The sequence below is a fragment of the Prionailurus viverrinus genome, chromosome D1 (assembly GCF_022837055.1).
Source record: "Prionailurus viverrinus isolate Anna chromosome D1, UM_Priviv_1.0, whole genome shotgun sequence".
NCBI classification, from domain to species: domain Eukaryota; kingdom Metazoa; phylum Chordata; class Mammalia; order Carnivora; family Felidae; genus Prionailurus; species Prionailurus viverrinus.
Window position 1 is genome coordinate 46,974,211 of NC_062570.1, and position 17,563 is coordinate 46,991,773.

The following is a 17,563-nucleotide window of genomic DNA, read 5'->3' on the forward strand; positions in this document are numbered from 1 at the left end:
ATGATGCCTGAATGTTGCGTGCATACAGCACATGACTTTCTCTGAAACTAAGAAATTGTTTCCCTTAAAACTTTGCTTAAGTTTAAGCAAATATTTAAATATTCCTTTTCACATGTTCTGCATCTTGACTGTGGTGGTGATTACATGATGATATTCATGTATCAAAACTTCTCAAGCTCTATATTTAAAATTGATGACTTTGGGGACACCTGGGTGGGTCAGTCAGTTAAGTGTCTGACTTCAGCTCAGGTGATGATCTCGCAGTTTGTGGGTTCAAGCCTCATGTAGGGCTCTGTGCTGACAGCTCAGAGCCTGGAGCTTGCTTCAGATTCTGAGTTCCCTCTCTCTCTGCCCCTCCCCTGCGCTCTCTCTCTCTCTCTCTCTCTCTCTCTCTCTCAAAAATAAGCATTAAATAAATTAAAAGTAAATAAAGTTAGTGACTTTGTATGTAACTTATGCCTCAATAAAGCTGGTTTTTAAGAATTGAATAAAGGTCAAATCTATCCAGAGATGAATCCAGACAAATAAGAATACATATGTATGATTGTACTTACATAAAACTCTCGAAAATGCAAATGAATCTATTGTGATGGAAAGAAGATCAGTGATTGTTTCATTGAGGATGGGGTTTTATATACCTCATAGTGCTATCTATACATACATATATGGCGCTATGAGGTTGAGAGACTTCCAGTTAAACATAGTTGAGTTTGTCTCCTCCTACTGAAACATGACTAAATAGGAAGAGGTGGGGCAGGGTAGAGTTGGAGGGAGTGTAAATCCACAAAGACTGATAAAATTAGAAAGGAGATGTGAGCAAATTTTGAAAGGTGGAAAATGAGTGGAGGAGCAAAATGTAACTGAGAGCAGAGGAGGCTACTATTGAGAGCCCATAGAGGAGGATGCAGAACTTGAGGTGGTACCAGGTACACCAAAGGTGAGTGAGGTGCAGGGATTGGTTTAAGTTTTTATGCAGATATTAAAGCCAAAGCGTCTTCCCTATCCCTTGAAGTCAGGGAAACTGCCCTCCACAGGTGATAGGAAGTATGTTCTCTGGAGACAATGAGCCAGAGAGACCCAGACAGACTCAGGGACACAAGACATATAGGGGTGTGGTGGGGTTGGGTTGATGGCAGGAGACTGAAACATGCTGATTCTGGGAAAATTCAAGTAATAAACAGAGGTACCCTCAGCCTTCTTTCTCAGATCTACTCCCACAAAGACCCTTCTTCCAAAGAGCCATCAGGCATATGTCCCCCCAGGCAGGAAACTGGAGGCTGTTTCTCTAAAGAGAAAACACCTCCACATACTGACATTTGAAGGATCCAGCGTAGGAAAGCACTAAAGGAAATTCTAGCTGGCAGCTGTGCTGTAGGCCTAGAAAGCAATTAGCCCAGATGGAGTAGGAAAACTTGAGAGTTTGAGGGGGATATTGCCAGGGGGAAAAAAAAAGTGGAACAAAAAGATTATTTGATATATTTTAGTGTCTGGAAATTAATAACAATACGTGTTTGACAGGTCCAATCAAGCATTTGAATAGATTCATAGGAAACTGTGCAACTCAAAATAACCAGGTGATTGTTAACTCCTGGAAAAAAAAAGTTGTTCAAGAAAGGAAACATAATTGTAGTAATTACCTTCTTCATCAGTGTATAATATTTGCATGCTTTTTTGTTATATAAGTAGTCAACTGATGATCTATCCCAAAATTTGGATGATGGGGGAGGGAGTAAGTGAGGTCAGAAGTTTTAAGAGAACTAAATTCTTATTGACTAGAACAAGAAATTAGTTTATGTTAAAAGTGTTATCTCAAATTAGTTAGAAAGAAAGTTCTATTTAATAAACAGTGCTGGAATTTTCAAATGCAGTCTATTAAAAACAACATTTGACTCGTGTTAATATAAAATACAGATTAAAGTGAATTAATAAACATTAAAAAATAAAGATTCTTCAAATAACCTTGAAGCACAAAAAGCCCTTCTAAGCAAGAGACAAACTGCAAAAGCCTTAAAGGCAAAAGATACACAGATTTGACCTCCAAAGAATAAAAAATTCCGGAATGAGTGACAAGTATCACCACAAATTCAGTTAAAACAGAAACAATAAACCTGGAGGAAAATACATGCAACATATTTAAGAGATAAAGGGTTAATGCTGTCTATCTACACATAAAATTTTAAGTTGTTCTGTGTTGTTCTTTTTCAAATATATTTGATCAGTTTTAAAATATCTTGCTTCTTAATTGTACTTTTGATATTGTTATTTCTTTAAATGTATCAAACAAACTTATTTTATATTCTCAATCTGATAATTCTAATAATATCTGCAGTCTTTGCAGTTCTAATTCTGGTATACTTTATTGTTTATGCTAACACTTGCTCATGGCAGCTTGTTTCATGGTGTTTTGATTGTGAGTTCATGTCCATGGAAACCTTACTATGTGTGAACTTTCTGAAAGTTGGTTTTTGTCCCTGGAAGTTTGCTTTTACTAACCTAAATGCCTGAGAGCATTAACTAACCAAGAACCACTCTGAACAATATTTAGGTGTTATGAGGTTTTCTTGTGTTACATAGGCATGTAGATTCTGGTTCCAACCCCGCCCGAGGGTTGAGCTTGCAGTTTGCAATTCTCAAGGAAGACATTTTTCCTCCTGTACTGCCTGCTATCAGGTAAGTGGCTTTCCCTTAAATAGTCTTGCAAATCTGATTATGTCACCTCGCCTACTTAAAAAATTATAGATCCACTTATTTGTTGGGTCTTAGCTTAAGGATTACTTCCTTATGAATGCCTCCTCTGACTGCCTGCCCCCAAACTAGATCAGGTCCCCTTTCATGCTCTTACAGCACCTTGTACTTCTCCCACAGGCATTAATAGCAATTGTAATCAATTATTTGTGCAACTGTATTTCATTGAAATAGTAAATTTCTTCATCACTGAAGAAATTTCGTATCAATCACTTTCACTGCTATATCTTCAACATTAACTTAGGGTCCAGGGCATATTTGTTCAATAAATAAGAAATAAGGGACACCCGAGTGGCTCAGTCAGTTAAACATCTGAGTCTAAATTTCAGCTTAGGTCATTATCTCACAGTCATGGAATTGAGTCCTGCATCAGGCTCCATGCTGTCAGGGTAGAGTCTGCTTGGGATTCTCTCTCTCCCTCTCTCTGCTACTCCCCTGCTCATGCTTGTGCTCTCACTCTCAAAATAAATAAACTTTATAAAAAGCAAATTAACATTTTTGGGAATATTATATAATGGAGGGAATCTAGTTCCAAGCTCTGTCATGTCGTACCCCTTAAATGTCTCTAAGTCTCAGTTGCTCACTTGTAAAATAGCATTAGTAACATTTACCTCATGGAATTGTTGTGAGGGTTACAAATGATATATTTAAAGAGCTACAAAATAGCCCCTGGCAATGACAGATCCTTAATGAGTGGTAGCTTTTATTATTATTTGCCAGCTATGTCTAAGTTCTTGGGAATTGGGCCAACCAGTTTTTTGAGCATACTCATATATAGCCATTTGAAATAGGGAGTAATTTAAAGAGCTTTTAGCCCACAAGGAATCACTGCATCAATATGATAATTAATGCATTATTCCAGAAATTGGATTTTAAAATAATATAGACTTAAACTTGAGAATATTGCTTTAAAAAATAAGTGCACATGGTGGTTTCCTGGGTGCATATATATGTCAAAATTTATTAAGTTGTACACTTTAAATATGTACAGTTCATTATATGTCAGTTATCCCACAATAAGACTATTTTTTCAAAAAAGAAAAAAATTAAGCCATCAATAACAAGTGGAATGAAATACATGTAATAGCTCTATTATTTAGGATGAAGTTTGATTCATTTAATTGTTTTTTTAACCAAAGGATCTGTATCTATTCTTTGGCTTCAATTTGAGGACAATTTAATTGCTTCTCACATAGTTCTTTTTTTTCTTTTTTCATTGAGATTTGCACTACAGTTTGACAAACGTCAATGCCTTCACTGCTGAAACTCCACTCCTCAAATGTAAATATTAGCTGAAAGTTAATCTTGCTTTCACAGTACAAAAGGAAACTTCTCTCCATTTCAGAATTGATAGTTTTAAAAATATTTATATTTATAGTGATGCCCTGAAAAATATGCATAATGTTTATTTATTTTTGAGAGACAGAGTGTGAGTCGGGGAGGGGCAGAGAGACAGAGGGAGACACAGAATCTGAAGCAGGCTTCAGGCTCTGAGCTGTCAGTACAGAGCCTGATGTGGGGCTCGAACTTGGGAATAGCGAAATCATGACCTAGGTCGAAGTCGGACACTTAACCAACTGAACCACTCAGGTGCCCCAATGCCAATTTTTTTTCAAGCTGGCATCCTTCACAAATATGACTGATGAACTTGGGCCTCTTTTTGAAGAGTGACTACTTAAGTGTACAGTCAGTGAATCATATTCACACATTCAACAGTCTCTATTTCTGCTGCTGTTAGGGCAGCAACAATTGTTGTTTCACTTATTTAACACCCATCTTGTGCACCCTAAGTTGGTGTTAATGGTGTTATTGGAAGACCTGTGGATAAAACCCCAAGGCAGAGATATGAAAGGTGAGCAAGAACAGGTGTGAGTCAGCTGGGAGGTGATGCTTCTGTGAATTTGGTGAACAACTTATGAGATAGAGTGTCTTGGTTTGTTTTTTCCCAAAAGCAGACCCTGAAACAAGAACGTGGAATGCAGGTAGTTTATTTAGGAAGTGATCTCAGGAAGCACAAGTGAGGGAGTGGAGAAGGTGGATAGAAAGGGAGAAATGCCAACAAAGGGTGATGAATAAGTGAGTTACTGCTGTGTGAAACTGGGGCACAATCTTACTGGGGACCCTCTGAGGAGTCATTTGAACAAGCTTCAAAATTATTCCATCGAGGGGCACCTGGGTGGCTCAGACAGTTAAGCATCAGATTCTTGATTTCAGCTCAGGTCATGATCTCATGGTTCATGAGAGTGAGCCCCATGTCGGGCTCTGCACTGATGGTGGGAGCTTGCTTGGGTTTCTCTCTCTCCCTCTTTCTGCCTACACCCCTCCCCCGCCTCTCAAAATAAATAAACTTAAAAAAATGATCCCACCAAGTGATAGGGAACCTGGAGTGTTTATCTGCAGATTCATGTCTTCATTGTTTGAAGGGTGCCCTGGAAAATGGGGACATTAATTACACACACACCCACACACACACACACACACACACACACGGAGTAAGCAAGCTCTTGTTGGCTAAAGAAAGTCCTCAGAGACACCAACGATATGCCATCCATTGAGATAGAAAGCTGGCTGTGTGCATGGAAACTGCCCACTGTAGATGCCAGTGAACTCAGAGGTTGGATGAGGGAGTATGAGCTGGGACTTCAATGTTATCTGCTACATGGAGGGTTTGGGATCTTGATGTGATAGCATATCAACACTAGGTGTTGAGGATGTATACCGACATGGTTAAAGCCATGGGTTTATAAATTCTGAAGGAGAAATTTTCCTTTACTGCTTTTCCAGAGTGAAATAAAATTGAGGAAATGCACAATTTGCTGGTCAATTCAATAGACTTTTCAGTTGTTTTGTACTCTGTAGACTGGTGGTCCAGCAGCATTAGTGTCATCTGGAATCTGTTGAGAATGCAAATTCCCAGGCTCCACCCAACCCTATTAAATCAGAACCTCTAGACACGGGACCCAGAAATCTGTGATAAGCCCTGTAGGTGATCCTGATACACACTCAGGTTGGGGAACTTCAGATGGAGACAAAACACTATACTGAGAGACTTAACTCTTATCCCAATCACGGGGTCATCGACTGGGTGTGGTTTCCAATCTAAGTTGGATGTGAAAATGGACAAATTATGTGATCTTTATGGGTCTTTTCCAATATGTAAAATGACAAGTTTGGACTAGTATACTGGAGTTTCAATTTTTTTTTTTTTTTTTTTTTTTTTTTTTTTTAGCAGTGGAATACTTTCTTCCAAAGAAATTTTACTTGAAACATCAGTATATGAGACATGAAAACAGAGATCCTTGATTGGGATATTAGCTCAGGATCCGGTCTTCTCATGTTCCCTATGGTGGCTTCCTAAGCATCACTAGGGACCTTTGGGGTTCTAAGAGGTATAGTTTGAGAACCACAGCAACTTGAAGACCCTTCCCGGGCCCTCTATAATATGATCTAAGACATCAGGCTGACTTAACCACAGTTACCTGATGATGATAGCTCTGAGATAGAGCTGTGATCACAGACCTTGTATTCAAAGCCTGGCTGGTTGCCTACCATCAGGGTGACCATGAGCAAGTCACGTAGCACCCATGGCATCCTCATTTATGATATGAAGTTAACTCTAATTCTTGTTATATGTGCCATTCAGGGCCGTTGACAGGATCAAATGAAATCACGTATATGAATATACTTTATAAGTTGCTAAGTCCTGTCTAATTGGAAGGGATTTTTGTGGGAGAAATTATCCTTCCAGGTAGTTTTCCTTTGTAACTGGTGCCAAAGATAAGTAGAAACAGAGAGTGTAGATAGTGAAATAGTCTGTAGTTTCTCCTTTATCTTCCAGGGATGCAAATGTAATTTTCCTTTTTAATTAAAACCTGTTTACCAGGAAGTGTCACTTTAAATAAAATGAAGCTTAAGCAGAGACTTGACTTAACCTGTTGACTTACTCTACGAAGCTTGTAAAAATAATGTTTGGGGTAATACTATCTAAAAAGATAATTAGTTTTTTTTAACAATTTACTGCCCACATACTAATGGGGTGAGCCAATTTTGGAATATGTTGACTTAGCATTTGTAGCTCCTTGCATGTTTAGAACAATTTTAGTGCAACATTACTTCAGATTTATTTGTTTGTTTGTTTATTTATTTATTTATTTATTGTCAGATGGGTGTTTCAGGAGAGATTCATGCATCCACCACAGAAATGCCTGAGATATACCAGGTAGCATGTTTTGTGTCTATATTCTGTCATTGGTGAAGTCTTCAATAATTTCTTGTGGAATTTTTGCAAGATTATCTACTAGTAATGTCAAATATAGTTACTGGGGTTACAAGGTAGTCATATTTAAGACCTCTTGTGTTCTAAACTCTCAGGGTAGCAGGTCAGGATGATCTCTGAAAACTGTCATTATAAGAAACAGATATCTGCCAATAACTCTGTATGACCACTTTGAAGGCCGCTGTCACATGGACCTACCAACATCTTCTAAGTGTGTCTCACTTTGCATTTCCTTCACATTTTCCCCATTACTTGGATCTTCACCTCACATTGTTGTACACCAGACAGAACTCCCTTAGAAGGAATCAACGTGGACTGGACAAGGATTTTTTCACAATCACCCCATATTTGGGTGGAGGGGCAGTCAGCAATCTCACACCTTTGAGCTGGCAACTGTGCCTCAGTTGCAAATAGGCCTTTGAACAGAGCAAATAGGCCTTTGTTGAGATCCAGAGGTTACTGAGGAGTCCAGCAGGCAGGAGTGGGGTGGGAGGACACGGAGGCATGGAGAGGAGCAGAGTGTTTCAAGCAGAGAGAATAGCATGTAGAAAGGCCCAGAAGAGGAGAGCATGGCATGTTCTGAGGACTGAAGAAAGTCCACAATGGCCAAACTGTAGGGAGTCACTTGGGTAGTGAGATGAGCCTGTGCCAGGTCAAGGAAGATCTTGTCTGCATGGGCCTCATCTTCCTCATTCATCAGTAGGACTGGTATAGAGAAATGCTTCTCAAACTGCCTTTGGGAAACAAGGGGGTTCTACCTAGGAGCCTCAGAGGGCCTTGGAGTGTAGGGGGTGGAAGGGAATGGCTCTGGTCCTCAGTTTCTCTTCAGTAAGAGTAGATTCACTAATATCCAGTTCAAGTGTTGAGTGTCCAACAGTGTTAGGAAATAGAGTTCCATGATTTAAAAATGATTGAAAACTACCAAGTCCCCTCCAGCTCTGGCACCTGTGCTGTGCCCCCTGAGAGAATGCTATATGGGTTCCTAGGGGTGTGGACATATTGCCTCTAGAGGAGTGGCCCATTCTTTACTGAAAATATAGGATTATGGTGTGGGCAAAAGTTCTGGGACTTCCTGTTCATTTTTTTTTACAGAACTTTCAAAAACAGTCCCTGAAATTTCCACTTTCCCAGCTTGACTGATGTCTCTTTATGTCAGCAGGACAGAGGAACCTTCCAGCAAGCCTTTTATCTGGCTTCACAAGGAGCAAGTGCGTTGTAATGCTGAGTCCCCCTCAGACTACACCCACACAGCTATAAAGACACATCTACCTACACGGGAAAGAATGTGAGCCTGAGAATGAGGACCAACCTCTCCTAAAATGAGACTCACTTCCTGTCTTACTCATAAGTGGCACCGTAAGTACTGGTTGAATCGTCTGCTTTCTTTTTCTTCCAAACTCTTATTCTCTAGACTTTGGTGCTCCAGAGCAGCATAACTCATTTTAGCTTGTCATTCACCCTCACCTGAGTCCCCTGGACTTGGCTTCTTGCCTCCTTGACCTGTAGATATTGCCTTTGAGTCCAGGCTGAGGCTCTGAAACTCATCGTTTGCTCACACATCTATGGAATCAGTATGCTATCCCTGCCGGGCCAGATTGGGGTCCCAGCTCCTCTGATGCAGAGCAGCCTGGCCATCTGCTCATACCCTGAGAGACCATGGTCACAATTTAAGGAATCAGTTTGGATATTCCCTGAGAGCTCCTGCCATTCCTGTCCCATCCCAGATAGAGCCACCAGAAGCCATCCACCAGGAGACTCAGGCCTCCTCATTCAGTCAATCGTGACTGAGCAGTGCTTCTCGAAGTTTAACATGCAGACAGATCACCTGGGGATCAGGTTATATTCTGATATTTGGGTCTGGGGTGGGGTGGGATCCTGCATCTCTTAAGAAGTTCCCAAATCATGTTAATGGTTCATGAACTTCACTTTGAGTAGTAACATGAGACTATGTAGACTACCAACTTCAACTTCACCTGGAGATAGGGTCTGTAATGCAGTTTTTTCCCCATTTATTAGCAAACATGTATTAAACGCTTTCTCTGTCTTCATGGTCATTGCTGCACTGATAAGGTCCCTTCTTTGCTTTCAAGGAGCTGACAAACTAATAGTTTAGAAGCCTATATGTTTGAGGGGCACTTGGGTGACTCAGTCAGTTGAGCGTCTGACTTTGGCTCAGGTCCTCACAGTTTGTGGGTTTGAGCCCCGTGTTGGGCCCTGTACTGACAGCTCAGAGCCTGGAGCCTTCTTTGGATTTTGTGTCTCGCTCTCTCTCTGCTCTTCCCCCGCTCATGCTCTGTCTCTCTCTTCTTCAAAAATAAATAAAACATTAAAAAAAAATTTTTTAAGCCTATATATTTGGGACCTATATACTTTATAAAGCTTAATTCTCACAACATCCCTATTGGATTAGTATTATTTCTGTATTCTACATGAGGAAACTGAGCCTTAAAGAAGTTAAGAAGCTTGTCAAAGTTGTGCTGATGGGAAATGACAGCCCGGATTCCAGCTCACATCTCTGGCTCTGAGCCTTCATACTTTCTGGGATATCTCAAGCATCTCTTCCTTAATGCTCTTATGTTGCCAGAATCCATACAGTTGGGCCTCTGCTTCAGTTTCCTTGCCTAACACTTTAGTTTCTGGCATTCTGGCTTACTTAAGCTGAGCCCTGCTCCAACCCCTTCCCGCCCCTCCCTCCTTCCCCCTCCAGTTTGGCTAGTGATCCTGTATCCAGCTCTTTCCAGTCCCTCCTTACCTGTCCATCTCCTAGTTGGGATTCTGCTACAGATAGTCCAGTTGCCTGGAAACAAAACATCATTCCATGTTGCAAAATAGCTTCTAGGAACTCTATAAGTTACCCCTTTCCTCTATAACTCACCCCTCATGATTCTTTGAAGTTTCACACCAGGCATCAGGCACTTCCTAAAGTAAATAAGCTACATAATAGGCACAGTGGAGAAAGAAGGAAGTGGCACTAATTTATGCAAACTTCATTCTCCGACCTCTTAAGCCCAGGGCGATATTCCTAATGGGCCAGGCATCCTTTCCCTAGGGATGGATGTGGCAGCTAGTAGAGCTCATGATTTGACTCATCCCAAACACAGTCTCTGCCAGGCTCTGCTGAGGCTCTGGGGACAGCATAAAGAGTGGGGTAGAGTCTGGGGAGTTGTCTGCATAGGATGGATGTTACATAGATCACAGAAGTCCTGGCCTGTCGTCATAGCTTTGATTTCTCCTAGGGTTCCCCACTCCCTCCCCACCTGCCCTTCTTAGGGCCAACTTTAAGCAAGGAGCTTACTTCTTATTGGCTCATTTACTCCCATGTAATTACCCAGTGCAGGGGGAAGGGAAGTATTTGCTATTGCTTCAACTGTCTCATCTTACTTAGAGTGGCAGAATTTAGCAAGAATTAGGAATTGAAATGTGTCATTGACAGTTTTCACTGACCAAAGCAACATTTTCACTGTTACTCAATGTAATCCATTCTACCCCAAGACACTATGACTTTAGGTGAAAAATCTCTACCAGAATTTTGTAAACCATTCCATGCTCAGACTGACACTTTTGATGATCATAAACCAGACTTTAGGCAATCTTCTGTAGGCACTATATCATTTTAAGTGACATCTGTTACTTGTTTAAGTATTCCTTCCCTCCACCCGCATACCCAGCAGATGGCAATTCCTGCCCGACCCAAGCTCAAGTTTGTCATGGACCTTCTGACCCTCTGACTGCGTGTAGCTGGGTCCTCTTCCCAACACTGTGAGACAACTTTAACCACACCTCAGGCACCATCTCTGTAAGTCATCCAAACTCCATCTGCCCTTGCCCCCAGTCATACAAAATGTAAACATGTTCACGGTCAACAGTGTGGTGGCTTGCGGTTTCCTTTAATTCAAAGTTCAAATCCCCCTCAGGGTTTACCATGGTTTCTGTGCAAGTCCCAGAGTCCTTTTTTGTTTACTCTGAGTATTCAGATGGCAGACAGAGAGCTTCAGCCTAACTAACCACAGCATCCTGTAGTCAGCATGAAGAGTTTACATGCATCTTGAAAACTTTTGAGTGTTATTTGATCTAGTGCCCTAAGAAGTAATCCAAAGTAAAATCTCAAACCTTTGCATCAATATTTTCCTTTGGGGACTCCAAAAGAAATTTTGTGATCAAATGCCATCATTTTTTACCTATGATGTTGACTGTGTAATTATTGGCAATGTTCAGGCATTCTTTGTTGCAAATTCTTTTGAAACCACTGGCAAATGCTTAGTAGCATTGATAATATTGACCAAAGATTAGTTTGGAAATTTAATAAAAAGAAAAAATAAAATTTTAATGTTCTAAAACCTGACTTAAGTGTATTTTTACCTTCTCTAAAATCTGCATGCCATTTCTTGTCAGAAAATTTTAAATGATCTTAGATTAGGATATGTCTGATTAAAAAATATACATGCTGACAGCTTATAGCCTATTTTCTTATTGGTGAATACCAGCAGACAACATGTGCTTGGAATTCTACTTAAGGTTACTGCCACAATTTGGAGTATACTCTAGGACACTAAATATTTTCTGATCATTTAGCAGTTATTCAGTCATTCGACTAACATATATCTAGTGCTTACTATGTGCCAAAAATTGTTCTGGATTTTAGGCCTTCAAATGTTGAAGAGGAGGGGTGCCTGGGTGGCTCAGTCAGTTAGGTATCTGCCTCTTGATTTTGGCTCAAGTCGTGATCTCACAGTCGTGAGACTGAGCTCTGAATAGGCTCCTCACTGGGCTTTGAGCCTGCTAGGGATTCTTTCTCTCTTTCTCTGCCCCTCCCCTACTTGTGCTCAGGCATGTGTGTGTGCACAAGCACATGCACACTCTCTCTTTCTCTCTCTCTCAAACTAAATAAACTTTAAAAAGTGATGAAGAAGATAGACAACATTTCCACCTGCATGGAGCTTAAATGTTTGTTAATTGAATAAGTAAAGGAATGAATGTGGGTGGAACGAGGGAGGATGCTGGGGTTAGACTGGATGGTGATCAGAGCACCCAGCCAGCAATCCCTGATAGTTCTCGAGGGCTTAGAGCCAGAAGGAAGTCAGTTGCAGGTCTGGACCAGCTTAGTGACCCTGCCCAATCTCGCTGTACTTACAGATCCTGTAAGAAGACCTGCCCTACATTCAAGTGCTTGGGAAGTTAGAGCCTCTTTCACCTCTGTCCTCCCTTCTCCACCCACTTGCTCCTTAATGTTGGCTCTGGTTATAGCCTTCTTCCCTTTTGGCTGGTTGCCCCTCTCTGCCTGGTTCCTTTGGATTGATGCTTTGGGGCCTGGGTGTTGGTTCTGCTCCTTGCCATCCTTCCTACTTTCTCTCCCTAGATTCCTTCTTACCTCTACATCCCAAGCTATGGGCCAGCTCTACCTCAATCTGAGCCTAGCTCTAGTTTCTAGGTTGGAGCCTTAGACACCCACTGACCAACTGACAAGTTGGATCTCAGGGATTGGGGCATAGCAGCAGCAATTTTCACATAGGGGTATTGCTCAGAACCAGGCAGGCCAACGAGGTTGGGGGTGCAGAATTTATCTAGTTTGGATCAGGACCACAATTGGGAAGAAGAGACTGGCAGGAGAAGGTGAAGAAGTCAGGGATTCAGGGTGGGCTCTCTGTGTAACTAAAGTGCAAAGCAAAGAGTTTAGGTAAGTTCCAGTCTTACAGAAAGGCAAGCATGTCCCTAATAAAGGGTTAAGGACAAGCCTAATTTGGTGGACACATGGGTGCACACCAAACCCGGGCTATCTTAATGCTAATTCCAGACTCTGTAACTGGGGGGGAGGGATGTGGGGGGGGGGGGCTCAAAAGGAAACCATTGATCTGGCAGTCTGATTAGGGCTGAGACTCATAGAGAATACAAGTTCAAAGAGCAGACTTTGAGAGGAGACAGAAGAGGGTGTGAATCTCAACTCTGCTATTTACTAACCGTGACGTTGGGCAAATCACTTCACCTCCAGTCCCTGGTTTCCTTACTTGTAAAATGAGAATGGTAACACCTACCTCACATGGATGTGGTGAGGATTAAATGATGAATTTGGGGTGACAGTGAGACTTGTTCAAAAAGAAGACGAGTCTTTGAACAGTGGGCTCTCTCCATGAGGCCCAAGTGGGGAGGGGGCAATGGTCAGCAGCCCAGTGCCGGCATGCCTGGCTCTGGTGCCTATTGTGATCTAGCACAGTCATTCGGGTCTGGCAACTGGAAAGCAGTAACACTCAGTGGGTGTGCTCTCCCACCAGGTCTGGTGGAGTGGGTGGGCGTTGGTTCATTTGTCTCTGCCACATGCTCATGTGTATATAGTACTATTGTATTTGCCATGGCTGTTCCAGGAGCTCATAGCCTCTGAGTACTAAGTCAGTATGTCTCCTTCCTTCTCAAACAGTGGTGACCAAAAATTGGAAATAAATAAATAAATAAATAAATGTATGATATATATATATATATATCATTATATCTATATCTCTATATCTATATCTATATCTATATCTAAAATCCCCTGATGCTGAGTCCATTCCAAATATCAGTTTGGACTTAACCTTTCATTCTTCTGCTCAGAGATATTTCATTGCTCCTTATTTTTTAACTGCATCATTTGCTAAATTTTCTAAGGTTTTTATAATCTGATTTCAAGTTATTAGTCACTCAGCTCCCTTGGTTCCTAACACCTCCTGCTCTGTCCCACCCAGGCCTGTGCCTCTCAGTCAGTTTCTCCTTCCCTTTGGGTGTTTCACCTCTAGATGCTCCTGTTCTTCTTCCCCTCTTAAAAATCCTACTTTTTCTTCAACCTGGCTCAGGTATCACCTTACCCTTGAAGGCCTTTTGACTCTTGGAATGCTTATAGATCTCCATATCCCTGAACTCCTGTGATACTCAATAGTTTAGAATTTATCAAATTTCACAAAATCTATGAAGCCATCAACTGAAGATGCACCATTATTTTATGTACCGTTAGAAAAACCTTCTAATAAAACTGGCACCCACAGAATGTAAGACACATCCTTATTTCAGGAAGATTAAACTGTAAAAAAGTTTGTCTTAGGATCAATGAAATACGGTAATTATTTGGTGCTACATATTATTCATAATTACGATGGACATTACCACTGTCTTATTTTTCTGATTCTTCCACTAGAATGTATACTTCATGAGGACAGATTTCATGCCTGGCTCATTTCACTGTTATATCCATAACCATCTAGCACACTATCTGGTCCTCAAGAAATGATTGAATAAATAGACTCCTAAAATGAATGGAAAGTTCCTCAAAGGCGGGATTATGTATTACACACTTCTGTGTAGCTATTTTTAAAATTGACATGTAATATACATAAAGTGTACTAATCGTAAATGTAGAGACTAAAGTTTTTAAAATATATCTGTATATCTACACTATAATCCCTGAAATGAATATATAAAGCATTTTCCTATAGTCCTTTCCCCAGTGCTGAGGAAGTAGGAGATATATGTCAATATTTATCTATACTCATTGATTCATTAAATGGTCTCCAGCTATCCTTGTATATGGTTCAGTGTCAGTTCACTCCTGTTTTCCCTGGTTCAATGGTTCTCAAATTCTAGCCTTCATCAGAATTACCTACAAGGCTTGTAGAAACAGATTACTGGGCTCCACCCCCAGATTTTCTGATTTAGAAGGTCTATGGTAGAGTTTGAGAATATGCTTTTTGAACAAGGTAATGTTGATATGGCTCTAGAGGTGAGGAAGAGGGGGTCTTCCTAAGGGTATGAAATATCTCCCATTGTCTGACTATTAAATGTTTGGTTAGGCGTTCTTCACCTTTTCTTTGTAACAGGTGGCCTGGGCAGCATGGTGAAGACCCTGTACTCCTCAGAAAAATATTTCTTTTTTTTTTTTTTTTACAGTTTTGATATTTTATATTTTAAACCCGTTTTGAACTCATGTAAATATGACATTTGAGTCTCTATGTCAGAGACATTGGAGAGCCTAATATGTAATATAAAATACTTTTCCTACATTTTTTTCTTTTTTTTTTTTAATATATGAAATTTATTGTCAAATTGGTTTCCATACAACACCCAGTGCTCATCCCAAAAGGTGCCCTCCTCAATACCCATCACCCACCCTCCCCTCCCTCCCACCCCCCATCAACCCTCAGTTTGTTCTCAGTTTTTAACAGTCTCTTATGCTTTGGCTCTCTCCCACTCTAACCTCTTTTTTTTTTTTTTTCCTTCCCTTCCCCCATGGGTTTGTTAAGTTTCTTAGGATCCACATAAGAGTGAAACCATATGGTATCTGTCTTTCTCTGTATGGCTTATTTCACTTAGCATCACACTCTCCGGTTCCATCCACGTTGCTACAAAAGGCCATATTTCATTCTTTCTCATTGCCATGTAGTATTCCATTGTGTATATAAACCACAATTTCTTTATCCATTCATCAGTTGATAGACATTTAGGCTCTTTCCATAATTTGGCTATTGTTGAGAGTGCTGCTATAAACATTGGGGTACAAGTGCCCCTATGCATCAGTACTCCTGTATCCCTTGGATAAATTCCTAGCAGTGCTATTGCTGGGTCATAGGGTAGGTCTATTTTTAATCTCAGAAAATATTTCTAAATTGAATACAATAAAATACCTAGGACTCCAAAGAAAACTAATTATATTAAAATGGATTGTTCAAATTATTTTAAAAAATATTGTAAAAATTGTAATATTTACAGTATTTACAACAAGTCATCTGTATTGTGATATGAAACATTTGGGGTTTCCATTGGTGGTAAACTCACTCACCTACCGATAACACTACTGTGGTTGTTGCTTACATTTATAATTGAAAGAGATGATAAATTGCAGATAGAAATTAGTGAAAATAAGGAGCCTAGGTTAAGAATCCTTGCCCTGGTGTAGTCTGAAATGAGATGCTCTACCTTTGGCACTGGGTGAAGTTTCAAAGATTTTAGGTCTGTGTCATTCAAGTCTGTTACTGATTAAATGCCTCCTATGTGGAGCTGTGATAGATGCTCAACATTCAGAAAGGGCTAAGATGCTTTCTCTTCCCTTATTCACAAGTATTCGATTTCGGTGACGGAAAATTGAAATATAAACTGGTAATTAAAGTGGAGTATGATAGGGGCATCTGGGTGGCTCACTCAGTTAAGTGTCTGGCTCTTGATTTTGGTCATGATGTCATGGTTCATGAGTTCCAGCCCAGCATGGCACTCCATGCTGACAGTGCAGAGCCTGCTTTGGATTCGTTCTCTTTCCTTCTTTCTCTGCCCCTCCCCTGTTTGCTCACTGTCTCTCTCAAAGTAAATAAATAAACTTAAAAAAAAGTGGAGCGTGACATATTCAGAAAGGGAAGTATGCACAAAGCACATAAGTAAAGAATGGAATGATATATGCATGCATACGAGAAACAGGAGTAAGATCTCTGTTAGTTAGAACTCAGTTGGATGGAAGTGGTGGTGGTAGACTATCACACTGGTGGTCCTCAATGAAAACATGCTTCCAGGATCCTCAGGCTCCCCCATGTTGACTCTGGACTTAGCCACAAAACTTGCTTTGGGCAAAGGATGGTTAGCCAGCTTGATGCAAATATTTACACATTGGGGCTTGCCTCTTGTAATGCTTGGGCTTCAGCTGCCATGTAAGAAGTTTGGGCTTAGATTACTGAATGAGGAGAGGCCATGTGGAGGGCAGCCCTGGAGAATGAGCTGCCACCTTCGATGTTCCAGCCTCAGCTGAGCACTCAGCTGAATGCAGCAGCATAAGAAACTGTCATCAGTGAGTGAGTAGCAGCAGAACCACCCAACCCAGAGAATCATGAAAAATAAGAAATTGTTGTTTTAACCACTGTTTTAGAGTTGTTTGCTACATACCAATAGATAACGGAAATTATTGTTTTTATTTCTTGACAATTTTTTCTCTTCTGTTTGGTTTTTAAAGATGCAGAGGGCAGGGGCACCTGGGTGGCTCAGTTGGTTAAGCATCCAACTTTGGCTCAGGTCGTGATCTCACTGTCCGTGAGTGGGAGCCCTATGTCGGGCTCTGTGCTGACAGCTCAGAGCCTGGAGCCTGATTCAGATTCTCTGTCTCCCTCTCTCTCTGCTCCTCCCCCACTCATGTTCTTTCTCTGTCTCTCAAAACTAAATAAATATTAAAAAAAAATAATAAAAAAGATGCAGATGGTAAAATGCCCTGTAAAATAAGCTAATGCAGAGATTCTTCTGCAAGTAAATAAGCACAATTTCCAGAGAAGCTTCTGTTTCATACATTCAGGTCTTTTAAGATCTATGGCTAGAAAACTGATATAATTATGACTCTAGTAAATTGAAATGCTGATCTGCAGGGAATGATTACTTTAAAAATCATAAACTCCTAAAACCTGAAATTTTGGGCTGGAAGAGATCTTGCAATATATGCAGTCTAATCTCATAACTTTATTTTTTAAGATTATTTACCATTTTTTAGTAATCTCTACACCCAATGTGGGACTTGAACTCATGACCCTGAGATCAAGAGTCACATGCTTTTCT

The 17,563-nt window shown here is 40.6% G+C and overlaps 1 protein-coding gene across 16 annotated transcripts in view; it reads left to right on the top strand.

Moving 5' to 3' along the window:
* The window catches only part of SYTL2 (synaptotagmin like 2), a 153,850-nt gene that overhangs the window by 10,836 nt on the left and 125,451 nt on the right, over window positions 1-17,563 (top strand). For 13 of the 16 annotated variants that reach the window (XR_007156179.1, XM_047877297.1, XM_047877301.1 and 10 more), the window contains 3 exons: window positions 2,575-2,670; window positions 6,908-6,964; window positions 8,181-8,377. The gene's annotated coding sequence lies outside the window, so the exon portion shown is untranslated. Of the gene's footprint in view, window positions 1-2,574; window positions 2,671-6,062; window positions 6,965-8,177; window positions 8,378-17,563 lie in introns of those variants that run through there. The other 3 variants (XM_047877309.1, XM_047877312.1, XM_047877300.1) reach the window with 2 other exon arrangements.